The sequence below is a fragment of the Micropterus salmoides genome, unplaced genomic scaffold (genome assembly GCF_014851395.1).
Source record: "Micropterus salmoides isolate LMB-PRFRI ecotype aquatic unplaced genomic scaffold, ASM1485139v1 Ms_hic_scaffold_2317, whole genome shotgun sequence".
NCBI classification, from domain to species: Eukaryota; Metazoa; Chordata; class Actinopteri; order Centrarchiformes; family Centrarchidae; genus Micropterus; species Micropterus salmoides.
The window spans coordinates 11948-26098 of NW_024041504.1; the positions used below are offsets into that span (position 1 = coordinate 11948).

Sequence of the window (14151 nt, forward strand, 5' to 3'; positions counted from 1 at the left end):
TGAAGTTTACAATAAACCTTTTTACCTTAAAAACCTTCCTCACTGATTGTAAGAGATTAATTAATGAGTTTTTGCTAGTTGTGTGCTGTATGACTCGTTAAGAAGTGGTCAGTGTGTTGATTACCTGATGAGTGATCAACATAATATCTCCCAGTCTGGTCTCTAGTAATTCATCATGATCTACTATAAAGTCCTTTGTCATTTGGAGTTTTTCAGGAACTATTTATTAATGACTGATCAATTATCAGGTTGATTTATTGCTCACTCATTTCTTAGTAACTACTCACAATTGTGTGAACCATATTGTAAAGTGTTACCGCATTGCCTTAACACATCCATGGATCAGTGTGTTACATTTTGGAAATGTGTGCTATCCCAGAATTATTCAGAGGACACAGAAAGCCGTAGTACACTTGGCATCAGGACTTTAGATAATGCTCACTTTCCCCTAAAAAAGGAACATTTTGTTACAGTTTGGTAACTGCGGTAGGTAGCACCTCTTCCATTCTTCCACTGCAAGTAAAGCGTTACCTCTGCATATTGTGGCAGTGGTCCATCCAACTGATCTGCACAAAAAAAAGTATACCTTGCAGAATGTGTTTTTAATTTTACTCTATATTGTGTAGCTCAACCAGCTCAAGAGGCTATACTGCTAAGACTTGCAGATTGTCTGTGCCCTCTCTCCTCAGTATCCACACATACTGTACACCCACATACTAATTAGAACCACCACACGCCTAACCCTAACCCTCATACTAATAATCTATCATTAATTAATCCTAGTGGGAGCAAAGAACAGTGTGCAGATTTGACATTCTGCCATGATGTCTTCTGTTTGATCCACCGACAGTTTCTTGGATGTGCATTCCTCCAGTCTTTAATTTGTGGGCAGACTAGCTTTTGAACTCTTTCTGTCCCCACAATGTAGCCTACATACAATACAAGGTCTTACACACACACACACACACACACATACACGCGTACCTATCCAACAGTGCACCGTCGGAGTAAACTGCCAAGTGTGGACCTGTGTTTCCAGTCCTTTTGAAGTAAAATAAATATAATACAAAATTTACTTTTACTGTCTTTTAACATAATATTACTGCAAATTTGCTTTTTTTTGCTTTTTAAAGAAATTGCCAAGAGGGGACTTAGATCCTTAAACGATAGCTACCTATCCAAGAGGGGACCTCCATTGTTATGCAGTGGAACTGTCTGTGCTCATTCTCACCTAATGAGTGTTTTTACCTTCAAAGACTTTCTTTGTTTCTTTCAAAAATGGATAATTTAACTTTAATGTGAGCGATGTGTAAACATTTCACCGTGATCCAAACTTTAATCACTTTAACTGAAAATAAATAAACTTTAAACTTTAATTCAGAAGTAACTTTGCTGCATGCATTGATATCAAGCACTACAGTATTACCAACAAAAATTACTTGATCTAGGTTTCAAATACCGTTTAAATAATAATAAAATATCTTATTACACTAGTGCACTTATTTTAATTTTCTCTTAGGGGAATTCATATTCTTCTGTGTGGGATGGTCATTTTTATGACCTGTGTGGAATGGAGATGTATGCATTTTAAAGAGTTACTTTGTATTTGCTCTTAATAACTGAATCTTAGACTGGTTTTGAATCACACATCCACTAAACTCTGTTAAGGCTATTTGGATATCTTTAGGGGCTAAAGTCATTTATGAATATAATGAGGTCAGACAACAGATAATGAGTTATCCTTTTTCTAATAAGGATAATTTGACATTCAAACTATAGCATGTATGACAAACGAAAGCAAAAACAATAATACTTATGAGAAAAATATAATCTCAACTAAGCAGTCTGTTGACACATGATTTGATAATATGCTTTTGAAACAAAACTTAAAGGCTCAGCAATAGTAGATTTCCTAACTAGTATTAAGCTTCAGACTGTAAGATAAAAGGCTACCCAAATAAATTGATGTCCTGATGGGTTTTCATCAGGAATGCATGGTATTTTCATGTTTGCATTAGGCCTACAGAAAAAAGGTCCACACTTGTATGGCATTTAATGACATGAATCCACTGTTGGTTGCTACATAACGACACATGTCCCCTCTTAGATAGTATGGAGCAACAGTCACACTCCAACATCCAGCATCAATAATTATTCCGCATGATTTGTTATGTTTTTGTAATGAAATATAAAGTCTCAGCTTTAATGGATGGCTTAAACATTTTCACTCTTGACACTGTATTATAATGAAGGGCTGCCCACAAGTTTGGGGAGTCATAAGTAAAACTTTACCAACTTAAACCTTCAAGAGCCTGAAGTTTGATCCTCCACCTGAGAAGCTGCTGTCCTTTGCTAAGAAATGTGTAACCCACATTACCCATGAGAAAAAGACTATTACCGATGACATGACATCCAGAGGCAAAGTCGATCCCTTGTTGAAGTGTGGAATGAAAATGCTGGTTTAGTTACAGACTTGCAAGCTTAAATGTACCTGTGTACTTTATGGACAAGCCCTAATATAAAGGGCTACCCAAATTAATTCATGAAGCATTAATGTCCTGATGAGTTTTCATCAGGAATGCATAATATTTACTGGTCCGCATTGCCTAAAGAAAAAAAGGTCCACACTTGTATGGCATTAAATGACAGGAATCCACTGTTGGTTGCTACATAACGACACATGTCCCCTCTTAGATAGTATGGAGCAACAGTCACACTCCAACATCATTAGTAAAAAAGTAAAAAAGAAATGTATGATTCTTAAAAGAAAATTATAATGTAACCTAAATAGAATCTTTAGTTATACTTGTAAATAAGGTCTATTGTTATGTAACAAGTAATAGTTTCCAAATAACTCTCAATTAAGTCTTTTCCAACTCATAATATGTTCTTCATTCAAAAGTATTGCTCATAACTAGTTCACTGGTATTTGACGCTTTTTGACCCACACACATTCCCTATTCTGAACTTGCCTCCTTTCTCCAAACAAAACATTAAAGCACAAAACTTTACCAACTTAAAAATTCAAGAGCCTGAAGTTTGATCCTCCACCTGAGAAGCTGCTGTCCTTTGCTAAGAAATGTGTAACCCACATTACCCATGACAAAAAGACTATTACCGATGACACATTAAATGACAGGAATCCACTGTTGCTACATAGGGCACATGTCCCCTCTTAGATCCTATGGAGCAACAGTCACACTCCAACATCATTAAATATTCCTCAAGCATGATAAATAAATTTAAATTAGGAAGTAAATGGTCAGCAGGAAGATTCTTAATGTTCTTTTTTTATTTGCTAAAAACAGATTTATTATGAACTTTCACCAGCCCTTTGAAAGGATTTAGCCCCCCAATTTTCCCAGTATATTGACCAATTATGACAATCACAGGATTTCAATCAATTTTACAATGTACATGTATCTTTAATCTATATGTAACGGAATGCATTTTGTTTGTTGTTTTGCATTACAAAAATGTCCACTGTTGGCTGGTACATAATGACACAAGTTCCCTCTTAGATAGCATGGATTGACACTCACACTCCAGCATGAATAAATAAAAAAGAAATTGATAATTTCTAAGAGAAACTTATAATTTAAACTAAATATAATCTGTAGTTACTTGGGGTTTGAAGAGACACTAAGTTTACAAGACTAGGCGAGACACAATATTGGGTGCAAGTGTGAAATGTTAAGTAGTTCAAGTTCAAAGGCCTAACGATCATCATTGGTCGCAAGAAACCCTCCCCCACACTGCAGACAATCAGACACAGATTCTCACTGCAGACAATCAGACACACGTTCACACCCCTCACCTGCTCCAGGTCACCTCTCAGAGACAGCACTCACACTTTCTCCAGGATTTTGTATTTAGCTTAACTCTGCATTGGATGCTAATTCATAACACAGTTTCCTACAACCACAAAAAGAAAACGGTAGAAATATATGTAGACATATGTTTAGTAAAAGTGCCCAAACACCCAATTCTAATAAAAATCTGATGATGGTACAGCCAAAGAGAGAAAATAAATACAGGAGAGAGGAGATGCATGCTAATAAGCCACAGGTTTGATTAGAACTGGGCCACTGCAGTAAGAACTCATTTGTGTATGGTGCACATGCTCCTGAAGACACACGCTCATAAACTGAAAGTTTCTTGCTCTCTTCTCTCTTAACTTTGACCCTCAATTTACTGTATACTGCACTATAATGGCCACTCTACATTTTGGGTTTCAACAATACGCTTAAAAGAAATGTATGCCAGTTTGTATAGCATATTTACAATATTGGTAAGCCTGAGAGAAGTTCTCACCACTGTTAAATTATAGTATCCCTGACACAAGTGGCATGTAACACAAAATAAATTAAACACTCAATAAACACAATTAAGGCAAATAAAACAGAAGCCTTTTAACTACATAGCCTAAATACCTATGGTAGAAGCACAAAAAGCAAGGACAAATGACCAAATAATAAAAATCTGAGCAAGACAATAAGGCATTATGTTGGTTCTGAGACAGGCTGTAGGTAACTCCACCACTACACTTAATGTACGTAGAAGTTTAAATTCATCAGAAGAGAGTGACCTAGAATTTGAATGACTATGAATGCCTGGTTGACATTCATTGTAAGCCTTACATATTAAATGATTCCCACTGCTTGTAAACCTTTTCAGTGACTTTAAGCATTGTTGATCATGTGTCAGACCAATCAGAGAGACCATCAGTCTTCCTTCTTTTGAGATAGATTTCCATCCAAATACACTATATGGACAAAGGTGCTACCCCTGTCCTAATAAATTTGGTAGGGGCTGTGTTTTCATGGGTTGTTAAGGGAAATCTTGCCTATGGATTTAGAATGGGATGTCATAAAAGTAATGCGTAGGTGTTGCTGTATTTTTGTCCATACTAGTGTAATAAATTAACTCCATATTATACACAATCGCTTTAAAATTCATTTGGTGATATTTTAAAAGTTATTCAACCCCATTATTTGGGGGGTGTACTAAATCGCACATATGTATGGTTATTATACTAATTCTTAGTAGATGTTTTCTGGTGTAAAACACCTTATTTAGCTACTTTTTGTGAGTAGCTTGTAACATAGGGTACAATTTTCAACAAAAGTGGAGTATTGTACATCCGCTCTTTACAGTTTCAAAATATCTCCCACAAGACTCCAGAGAAGTTGCATTACCAAAGGCCAAGTCACTGGTTTGCGATCTTGACGCCCTAACGACCATCGTCAGCAACAAGAAACCATCCCCCACGCTGCACACAATGGAGAACAATGACTGAAACTTCACAACCCTCACCCAAGATGACTTCTCAGAGACAGCTCTCAACATTTCAACCTTAAAACATTTGTGAATCACATAGGCTCTGGTCACTTAAATGTAGAGGATTTTTTTAAATCTACATCATTAACTGAAGACATGTGTAACTCTTTCTAAAAAATCCACAACAATACCTTCAAGCAGTATGTCTGACATGTCACAGTAAACAAAAGTAAATCAAACCTATATCTAATTGCCAGAGAACATTTGCATTACTATGCCAGCAGTAGTTAGCATTTGATGTCTTATCCTAAGAACCAATCACTGTCCAGATAGCTAGTCAGGATTGTGATAGATATTCTGGGCTCCTCAGAGAAGGTGCATGGCAGTCTTTGGTGTCTTGTGGAAGTGTTGACAAGTATGCAGTTTTTTGAAGGAGAAAACCAACTTTAAAATTTCTTTACTATTCTTACTAATCGTTTACCAGTCATCCATTTATCTATCTGTCTATCTTAACGGTATGTAGACATATTTCACCTGTGTTCTTCTTTTGAAAAACTTTTTCATCTTTCCATCCTGAAGACCAAAGCGAGAGGTAAGTTGAACATTTTTACCAATACCCCTTGTATGTTTTCATCAAGGCTGTTTGTAACTAAACTATCAAATTTAAATATAAACATGTATATATATATATATATATATATATATATATATATATATATATAGTATTGTATAACATAGTATATTCTGACTGTATCAGATTGTACAGATAGTTTGTTATTGTATATTGATTGCTTAGTGTGTAAATATTTTTACACCTATGTAGAATGTTACCTGTATATTGTATATAGGGTGTATATAGTATGAATTTATTTATACTAATACATAGAATTTTAACTGATTCTACTTTTATTGTATTTTATTCCTTACATTCCTATATACATATATGTACACAGAAAAAGTACTGATAGCTTATATTGTTTTACAAAGTCACCCAAGTTATCATGTGTTCTTCTCATTGTATAAACAATAATCTTAAATTAACTTGTTATAAGTCAAGACACCATATGATGTATAATATATTGTAAAACATTTCACTGGAAAATGAGAACCAGAAGGGTTTTTCCTAAAAAGGAAGCCTTGCAACTTCACTGCATCTGAGAAAGAAAAAGCCAAATTTCAGAAAGGATTCATCTACAAGGAGAAAGGTATTAGATCAGAACATAAGATTCTCTATTCAATACTGTATTTAACTACAACTTTCTTGGTTGCTAATGAATTATAAGGAAATGGAGCATTGTTAAGTGTGCATAGTATTATACATATATATAGTTATATGTTGCCATGTAAGGTGCAACCTGAAAATGGTTTAAAGGCATAGCTTGATTTTGTGTTCAGATATGAGAACAATATTGATCTTGTCATTCAACTCTCAGCAAGTCAGTCAAGCTAAGCAGGCAACAATTAAAATAAGAAATACCCACTGCCATCATACATAGTGTACAATTTTGATGTGTATTATATAAATGTAGATACAAATCCAAACCCTTAGGGTGACATTGCATAAGATCCTCATCGAGTGTTAGAACTGCTGAGATAGTGTTGGTCGTTCATGGAATTTGATGACAGACAGACTGACAGATAATTCATTTATTCAGTATAAAAATCACCACCAAAAACACTGAGCCAGGAGAATTCTTGCAGGAATATATTTGAAGACACATCACTGACTCCAAAGAAGGGGCCCGGTTCTGAGAGTACTCCTTGTTATGGTACTAAAGAAGTCCTCAACGATTACACAGTGGCATTAAAGTACTATAAAACAAATGTCTGGGTTTGATAACAAACCGATTCTCTATTCCCTCAACAGCCCAGGACCTCCACATCCAGCATCTTCACCACCAAGATTGTCTGAGACCAGCCAGCCGGACAGCTGCTGCAAGAATCGTTTAGCATCCTCAAATAATTTCTGCACAAACTGTCAGGAACCATCTCAGGGAATCTCATCTGCATGCTCGTCATCCTCTTTGGGGTCTCGACCTGACTGCAGTTTGCCATCATAACCGACTTGAGTGGGCAAATGCTCACATACGATGGCGTCTGGCACTTTGGAGAGGTGTTCTCTTCATGGATGAATCCCAGTTTTCACTGTGCAGAGCAGATGACGTGTGTATGGCTTCGTGTGGGTGAGCGGTTTGTTGATGTCCTAGTTGTGGATCGAGTGGCCCATGGTGGCGGTGGGGTTATGGTATGGGCAGGCGTGTTTCATGGACAACAAACACAGGTGCATTTTATTGATGGCATTTTGAATGCATAGAGATACCATGACGAGATCCAGAGGCCCATTGTTGTGCCATTCATCCACAACCATCACCTCATGTTGCAGCATGATAATGCACGGCCCTATGTTGCAAGGATTACAATTCCTGGAAGCTGAAAACATCCCATTTCTTGCATGGCCAGCATACTCACCGGAGGAATTGGGGCAAAAACAAAAGTGTTGCGTTTATAATTTTGTTCAGTGTAAGAACACAGAAGAGGGTGGGCACATGAGGAACTTTCAGTTTAGGAGTTTGTGTGTGTCTTAGCTTAAAAGCACATTCAATAAAGTTTGCTTCAACATAGTTCTGTATATTTTGTACTGTTTTCTATTTGTGGTTGAACAACTTGTGTTATGAATAGCCATCCAACGTTGTGATGGTTCTGAGATGATCTATAGGTAACTCATCACTATTTCAATGGCTATTAAAATCACTAACACACATTTAAACTGTACATGCTAAAGAAAGAAGTTGAAAATACTGAGATGTAAAAATCTATAAAGACAAATACCTGCCAAATATCAGTGTGAACTTAATGCAGCACTGGTTGTGTGTTCTCCAGTTGATGCAAACTCTAAGTTCCATTTCCAGTTCCAGTTCAAATATGCTTCTCTATTCGCCAACAAATGTTTAACCCCACATTTCAAAAAGCTACAATGAGAATATTGCTGGAGACACTTTTCTAAAAAACAAAAACAACAACACTACAGCTTATATATTTGGTTTAGATTATAATTTTCGAATTGTCCATTTTGCTTATTTCATATTATTTGTAAAGTGTGTCTGAATGTCTCTGTGGACCTTTCTCTAAGGCTAAGAACAAATGTACTGCCGAAGCATTTTAGAAAGATTTTCAATTTTTCAGAGACAGGCTTCATTTAGCCCCTTAATTACCACATCATAAAACCTAAACACACACATATGAACTTGTTCATTTGTAGCTAAACTAACCTTTTCAACATTTCACACTTTAGTTTCGACATGATGTGATTTCAACTGTACAAAAGTAGCTCATCTCAGCCACAGCGTTCTAACTTTGACAGCTGTATTCTAAAACTAACATAGCTATCCTTATTAGCTAGGCTCCTTACATGCTTGCTGATAACTTTTTTGAAGGTGGGTCTCCGACATTGACAACATTGTGTTGAATAGATTTGTGCAGCGGTGTTTAGGAAACTAACTATTCAATTGACAGACAGGTCTGTTGTCAATGTGTTTGCGAGCAACAACTTCCTAAATATAGATTTAGGACACATACAAACATGGTCATGTATCATGATAATTAACAGCATTAAATCCATTGATTAAAAATGAAGAGATCTTGCAGCTGACCTTTGTATTCATTTTGTTTTTACTTTCACTTTTTGTGCTTTTTGTGCTTTTAAAATACTCATTCTGCTGTCTACTGGGTAGTCTATCATTTTAGTAGTCTGAAGCTTGAAACAATTTAGGAATTTCACTAAAACTCAACCTTTGTATTTTGTTGAAAATAACTTCAATAAAACTCAGGCTTTATATTTTCTTACAATAACAGATTATACCAAATAAAGACACTCTGTAGTTAGTTTCTTCTCATAAGTATGATTAAATTTGCTTATTTATTTTTTTCTCACAAGTTGGAGTGTGATTATCGCTCCATGCTATCTAAGAGGGAACTTGTGTCATCATGTACAAGAGAACAGTGGACTCCTGTCGTTCCACACAGTACAAGTGTGGTCCCTTTTTCTGTAATTCAAATCAATAAATAAAATGCATTTCTGTAAGTGTAGACTAAGCACATAGATATGATGACAAAATGTATTGACATTCAGTGGTTGTGAAAACTGGTCAGTTTAGTGTTTTAGGACTGAACAAGTTTAAAGCTGTAGTCAAAGTCTGATGTGAAATACTTTTTAACAATTAATTAAAACTGAATAGAAAGTATCTTACCTCTAATCATTTAATTTATAATTCAACTCTGGTTGTTTTTCTATTTTGTTCCTTTTTTTGGAATCTAAAATCCATTTTACTCTCCAGGCCTTCAGTGTAGCCCTTTATTTTAATACATGTTGATCTTAAAACACAAGACATCCACTAAAACTCAGCCTTTATATTTTGTTTTAAAAGAATGTATAGAAAATAAAGAGACTATTTAGTTAGTTTATTTTGTCTCAAAAGTATGATTAAATTTGCTTATTTATTATTTTCACACAAGTTGGAGTGTGATTATCGCTCCATGCTATCTAAGAGGGAACTTGTGTCATCTACAAGCGAACAGTGGACTCCTGTCGTTCCACACAGTACAAGTGTGGTCCCTTTTTCTGTAATTCAAATCATAAATGAAATGCATATCTTTAAGTGTAGACTAAGCACACAAATAATGAAAAAAAATGTATTGATGTCCAGTGTTTGTGAAAGCTGGCCAGGTTAGTATTTTAGGACTGAACAAGTTTAAAGCTGTAGTCAAAGTCTGATGTGAAATACTTTTTAACAATTAATTAAAACTGAATAGAAAGTATCTTACCTCTAATCATTTAATTTATAATTCAACTCTGGTTGTTTTTCTATTTTGTTCCTTTTTTTAGAATCTAAAATCCATTTTACTCTCCAGGCCTTCAGTGTAGCCCTTTATTTTAATACATGTTGATCTTAAAACACAAGACATCCACTAAAACTCAGCCTTTATATTTTGTTTTAAAAGAATGTATAGAAAATAAAGAGACTATTTAGTTAGTTTATTTTGTCTCAAAAGTATGATTAAATTTGCTTATTTATTATTTTCACACAAGTTGGAGTGTGATTATCGCTCCATGCTATCTAAGAGGGAACTTGTGTCATCATCTACAAGCGAACAGTGGACTCCTGTCGTTCCACACAGTACAAGTGTGGTCCCTTTTTCTGTAATTCAAATCAGTAAATGAAATGCATATCTTTAAGTGTAGACTAAGCACACAAATATAATGAAAAAAAAATGTATTGATGTCCAGTGTTTGTGAAAGCTGGCCAGGTTAGTATTTTGGGACAGAACAAGTTTAAAGCTCTAGATGTCAAATGTCAAATATTTTTTTATTAATTAATACATTTTTTTTAATAATTAATTAAAACCGTAAAGAAAGTATCTTTATACTAACCATTTTATTTCTAATTCTACCCTGGTTGTTTTTCTATTTTTGTTCCTTTTTTTAGAATCTAAATCCATTTTACTCTCCAGGCCTTCAGTGTAGCCCTTTATTTTAATACATGTTGATCTTAAAACACAAGACATCCACTAAAACTCAGCCTTTATATTTTGTTTTAAAAGAATGTATAGAAAATAAAGAGACTATTTAGTTAGTTTATTTTGTCTCAAAAGTATGATTAAATTTGCTTATTTATTATTTTCACACAAGTTGGAGTGTGATTATCGCTCCATGCTATCTAAGAGGGAACTTGTGTCATCATCTACAAGCGAACAGTGGACTCCTGTCGTTTCACACAGTACAAGTGTGGTCCCTTTTTCTGTAATTCAAATCAGTAAATGAAATGCATATCTTTAAGTGTAGACTAAGCACACAAATATAATGAAAAAAAAATGTATTTATGTCCAGTGTTGTGAAAGCTGGCCAGGTTAGTATTTTGGGACAGAACAAGTTTAAAGCTCTAGATGTCAAATGTCAAATATTTTTTATTAATTAATACATTTTTTTTAATAATTAATTAAAACCGTAAAGAAAGTATCTTTATACTAACCATTTTATTTCTAATTCTACCCTGGTTGTTTTTCTATTTTTGTTCCGGTTTTTAGAATCTACAATTCATTTTACTCTCCTGGCCTTCAGTGTAGCCCTTTATTTTAATACATGTTGATCTTAAAACACAAGACATCCACTAAAACTCAGCCTTTATATTTTGTTTCAAAAGAATGTATAGAAAATAAAGAGACTATTTAGTTAGTTCATTTTGTCTCAAAAGTATGATTAAATTTGCTTATTTATTATTTTCACACAAGTTGGAGTGTGATTATCGCTCCATGCTATCTAAGAGGGAACTTGTGTCATCATCTACAAGCGAACAGTGGACTCCTGTCGTTCCACACAGTACAAGTGTGGTCCCTTTTTCTGTAATTCAAATCAATAAATGAAATGCATATCTTTAAGTGTAGACTAAGCACACAAATATAATGGGGGGGAAAAAGTATTGATGTCCAGTGCTTGTGAAATCTGGTCAGGTTAGTATTTTGCGACTGAACAAGTTAAAATCTCTAGATGTCAAATGTTTTTATTAATTAATTCATTTTTTATAATGAATTAAAACCATAAAAGTATCTTTATACTGACCATTTTATTTATAATTCTACCCTGGCTGTTTTTCTATTTTTGTTCCCTTATTTAGAATCTAAAATTCGTTTTACTCTCCAGGCCTTCAGTGTAGCCCTGTATTTTAATACATGTTGATCTTAAAACACAAGACATCGACTAAAACTCAGCCTGTATATTTTGTTAGAAAAAATTAAGAAATTGTGTTTCAAGAGACAGCTTTCTTTACTGAGTAGCTTGTATAATAGCCCCTCTACAGTCTGATAGACTCCCTGGGGCTGCAAGCCATTCACTCTATAGGGGAGTGTTAAGAACGACGTGTGTGAATGAGTCGTTAAAATCTTTGCTTGATCCACTAGAGGCACTGCTGAGTATGGACTTAAACACTCACACACCTGCAGGTCCCCTCTTGACAATAGTTTAAAAAATTTACCAGATGGTTTTAGACATGATTTTAGCATGATTTAAAGCATGTCCAACAGGGGACCTAAAAAATGTCCCCTGTTCACTTTTTAGTCCCCTCTTAGTGGGTGTGTAACGACGTCGAGGTCCACTGTTAGATAGGTTGGTAAGTGCACACACACACACACACACACACACACACACACACACACACTTCTACCCAGCTTCACTCTTTTTGTGTTTTGTGTTTGGCTAAGCACAGATTTTGATGTGTTGCTTCAGGCCACCCAGTGGTTTGTCAGGTTATTAATAATGTATCATAGATCCATTTAAGAGAAAGTGACGGCTTGCTCTCTGCTCAGATAATAATGCTTATAGATGCATATTTCTGGAGCTACAGAGCACTCCTGTTCGGACCTCAGCATAGACATGGATGCGGTATGAAATATCAGTGTGTTTACCAGCCTTTTAGTGGAACTTAATAAGAGTTAAATTGTGACAGAGTCATTACATAAAAACAGGCAAATGTTGAGGCAAATGAAAGCAAGTAAACAGGTTACTACAGGCTCTAGTGCTTTGTACAACCTTTAAGCTGATATTTTGTAATGTAACTCCATCAAAGAGATTTTTATCAAGTTTGAAGAATAATGGGTTGAAAATATCAGGATGAAGCCAAAATTAAGGACATACATGAAATTTTGGAACTACTTTCAGGAACAAAGGGCTATTAAAGCAGACCTTATCCACTCCCTTCCCCTCTGACTTAGTTTTCACATGACCAGCGAGAGACTTGCACAGAACATGCTTACCTTAAACCATGGACCAGGATCTTCTTCTCAGTCCTTCAGATAGCTATCAGTTTGTAGAAATTCAGCCAACTCCTAAATGTAATTGCTCTGTATAGCGCCTTTCTAGACTTTTCAACCACTCAAAGCACTTTTACACTACATCTGTATTTATCATTCACACACTGAGCCTAAGTGCTCAAACAGAAACTAACATTCACACACTGGTGGAACAGCCACCAGGGGCAATTCAGGGTTCAGTATCTTGCCCAAGGAGACTTCGACACACAGTCTGGAGGAGCCGCTGACCTTCCAATTAACAGGAAACCCGCTCTACCACCGGAACCACAGTCTCTCCAATCTTACAGAACCTGGAATTTCCAGGCAGTCTCCCATCCAAGTACTATCCAGGCTCTACTTTGCTTAGCTTCCAAAATCTGACGAGATTGGGCACGCCCAGAGCGGTATGGCTGAATGCACAGAGCCCTCTCCATCTCCTAAAATCCAACTTTGTTAGCACCCTCGGTAGTGCTCAACAATCCATATCCCATGGGTCGCTCGGCTTTCATCCTCTGACAACTCGAATGTAGCCGGGCCTTCGCCTTCCAGCTGCTCCACAGCGAAAGATCCCATCTTCGGTGTTCGAGGGATGTCACCCCTATCCAGATGCTCCTCTCCAATCTGATCAAGATCCAGACACTCAAATGACAGACAAAGCCAACTTAGAACTTTCTAATCACAGCCATTTCAGGAGTTACCTAGTGAAAATCCTATAGTGACGGTGTCTGCCCCCCGACCATCGAAATTATTTAAATCAAAGGTAAACAGAAGAGGAGCTGTGCATAAAAACCTCATGAAAATTAAAACCACAAGTGCAATAGGGAAAAAGAATAGAATGAAGAATTAAATGTGGACTTAATCATCAGATCTCTCTCCTCTAAAGGTGTACTAGTAAATGAATTAATATCAGATTATGATATTTATTTATTTTGTCTTACTGAAACCTGGCTGCGTGATGGAGAATATGTTAGCCATGAATCCACCCCTCCTAGTCATATTAATACTTATATTCCTCAAGGCACAGGCCGAGGA

At 35.8% G+C, this 14151-nt stretch overlaps 1 pseudogene; it reads right to left on the reverse strand.

Annotated features, from left to right (window-relative positions):
• Window positions 1-13418: 13418 nt before the first annotated feature.
• Window positions 13419-13537, reverse strand: LOC119918626 (annotated as a pseudogene).
• Between the last annotated feature and the right edge of the window lie 614 nt (window positions 13538-14151).